Source organism: Oncorhynchus mykiss, chromosome 17 (genome assembly GCF_013265735.2).
Source record: "Oncorhynchus mykiss isolate Arlee chromosome 17, USDA_OmykA_1.1, whole genome shotgun sequence".
Lineage (NCBI taxonomy): Eukaryota > Metazoa > Chordata > Actinopteri > Salmoniformes > Salmonidae > Oncorhynchus > Oncorhynchus mykiss.
Window position 1 is genome coordinate 21,406,436 of NC_048581.1, and position 3,095 is coordinate 21,409,530.

At 41.1% G+C, this 3,095-nt stretch overlaps 1 long non-coding RNA gene across 1 annotated transcript; it reads right to left on the minus strand.

The window, feature by feature from the left end:
• Window positions 1–636: 636 nt before the first annotated feature.
• On the minus strand, window positions 637–2,812 carry LOC110493443. Its single transcript, XR_002469146.2, has 6 exons — window positions 2,656–2,812; window positions 2,391–2,484; window positions 2,238–2,300; window positions 1,496–2,063; window positions 1,159–1,254; window positions 637–963 (listed from the first exon to the last, which is right to left on the minus strand). It is a non-coding gene; the product is annotated as an uncharacterized LOC110493443 (long non-coding RNA).
• Window positions 2,813–3,095: the final 283 nt, after the last annotated feature.

The following is a 3,095-nucleotide window of genomic DNA, read 5'->3' on the forward strand; positions in this document are numbered from 1 at the left end:
AATGCTTAAAAATCCTTCTTTAACCCGTCTCCTCCCCTTCATTTACACTGTCATCAATAGGGGATCATAGCTTTCACCTGGTCAGTCTAGATCACGGAAAGAGCATGTGTTCCTAATGTTTTGTACACTCGGTGTATATAAATTCCGTAGATATCTTTTTAACAATGTAGCAAACTGTTACTACCTACCAGTTGTTATCAGTTTAACTGTTTTGGGAAAGTCTGCAAAATATGCAAATCTTTTAAATGTATATATTTTACAATGCCTTTGTTTGACTCTGTAAACGCTGTCTAATTCCATTGAGTTTTGCCTTAACTTAGAATCTGCCGTCAAAGTCGATAGCACTATGAGATCCGTTTATGTTAAGAGTGCCCTTATTTAAATGTATTCGTCAATGAAGTCTCGTTTTTGTCCGGAGTTAAACCGAATGTCTTGTTATAGTCTGTTCGTATATATTGTCTAGTACACGATCTTGTCTTCCATTCAAAATGGCTGCTTGTGTGTTTGTGCCTCTTCTTCCTATTTAAAAACTCACACCAAGGGCTTCTGTAGAGCTATGTTGAAACATGCTCCTAAAGAAACAACAGGATCGCATTGAAATCTGGGAGACTGAGAAATAAAACATATTAATGCCGCTAAAGAGATGTGTGGTCATATTTTAATGTACACTACAATGCTTTTTCACAGTTTGACAAGGATGCATCGGGGTCTTCCCAGCAACATTTGTTACCATGCCATAATTTGAACAAGCATTTATGCACAAATGAAGACTAGTATCCAAGTTTGAGTTCAGAATTCCTGTGCAGTGTATTTTCTGTAGGAGAGTATTAGCAGTATAGTAGATCCATTCAGCAAAGTCAGTAGATGAGTATTCCTCTCTGTCACTCAAGTCTTCTTCTCTGGCATAATGGTCCTCAGCTCTGCACTGCGGGCCTTGTCAATCACCTCCAGCTCGCGGATTTTCTGGAAGGCGAGGAGACACAAACAACCGTTTAAAAATGTGTGAGAGAGTGAGTGTACCTGTGTGTGTTATTTCACGCTGTGTTCACCAGTGAATCTGTATCATCGAAACCGTACAGTGTAAATACTGTTGTTTTTGGGTGTAGATGACTTTCCTTAAAGACATTCCTGTGACATGAGGTATATCAGACAACTTACCTGTGAGATCTCTGTGTTGATGATGTTGCTGCTTCCCTTTCCCCAGGGCTGTCATCTCCTCCAGAAACTCCTTCCTCTCCTCAATTTCATCCAAAACTAGGAAAGAAACACAATCCTTAGAAAACTTGCGAAGGAGAAACTCCTTAATCAAACACTGTGTTGGGACGGGGTTACAGTAGATTGGGGCAAATTAGTTTAGTAGAGTCATATGGAACTGAATTGAAATGAGGGGAAAGTTATGTATGTGAGGAGGAGAGATATGTAGGAGAGCCAGAGATGTGGATGACATGTTTCCCCATAGCCAGAAAGCAGCAACTCTCTCTGTGGTAATCCTCACCCCCCTGGAAGCGGTCCCTCTCCTCCTCTGGGCCCTGGTCCAGGGAAATGTTCCTGGGACGACTGGGTCTGGGTTCCTCCTGCCCCGTAGCTATAATGTTCTGGAGCCTCCTCTTCTCCTCCTCTAAATCTTCTTACAAGAGAAGTGAGGGAGAGAATGAACGCACATACATCTCTTATCCAGATCTCTCATAGAAGGAAAAGGAAAGGGGGATACCTAGTCAGTTGTACAACTGAATGCATTCAACTGAAATGTGAGAGAACTACTGTAAAAGAGGGCTCATACACACAGGCCTAAATTACATTTTTTTTATACAAGAACAGTGGTACATTTGTTTCCAGGTGTCCCTGACCAACTATCAGTGAACTAGTTCTGATATCAGGAGAACAGGGCCTCGATCTTTAGAATTCCAAGCATCTCGGATAGTTGAAATGTAGTAGAGCTGATGTAGTTGTCCCTAGAACTACAATTGTCAGCGGTGCGCCCCAGGGGCTTGGCTGGAGTGTGGTTTGTGCAGTGACGGAGGAGCCGATGATGTGGGGTCGCAGGTCAATGGCAAAGCTGATCCCTGTGAAAATGCAGACAAAAAAAACATAACATCTTACCTTTGTTTGGCAAAATTATTCATAAAACTTAAATTAATGATAGGACTCAAAATAGAGCAACAGGTGTGGAGGAAGTTCAAGCAGTAAGTCAACATTACTTTCCAAGAGAAGATGGATAACAAACATGTGACACTCACTCTTAAGTTTGTCATTAAGCTGTCTTTGCTGGAAGTTGGTGAGTCTCGACTCTTGCATCATTACTGTGAAACCAGAGCACAGGTAGGCTTATTGTATGTGTGTGGATCTAACGCTCTCTCACACACACACAAAGAGAGAGAACAAAACCCCACATTTCAGTATGTCCTGAATCTCCTTGCTGTACTGGGTCCTTCTAGGACAGTTCCACAGACCTCCACCAGCTTGATCACGAGAAGACGTCTCCATCTGCAACGAATGACGGAGAAGTTATCTAAAGCCAGCTGGCTAACGTTAGCTGCTGCTGAGCAAAGACCATGGCAGATAGCAAAACGTTGCATGCTAGGAAGCTAAGATACCCAAACTGCAAACATGTAATATATTTATTAAGACATAACTAAACAGTGTTGTATTTCTTACCATGGATTTCTATTTTTTATTTTTTTTCAACGTTCTTGACGCTGCACCATGGGATAATGATGGCAGTGTCTCTTCCGGACATAACTGGCGGCTGCCATAGAAACCATAGGTCTTAAAGCCACGTGATGACACATTTGGCCTTGCAGTACAACATTGACCCACTAGAGAGAGGCAAAACCACAGATAATTGTACAAGGCATATAGAGCAATGGATAAAGGAGGTGCTCATTTTTGTGCAATAATGTGTTTGTGAGTATAACTTATATTTTTAAACGTTTAAGAATGAACCTTTTTTTTATTATGTTTTCTATTTGTGTTTCTTGACTCAAGTATCAACTGTGTAGAGCATGGCACATGATTTATCAATCCAAAGAGTTTGGGTATCAAATTGTGCGTTGTGAGACTGTCTAACTAGCTAAAACATCTATTTTTTTTTTACC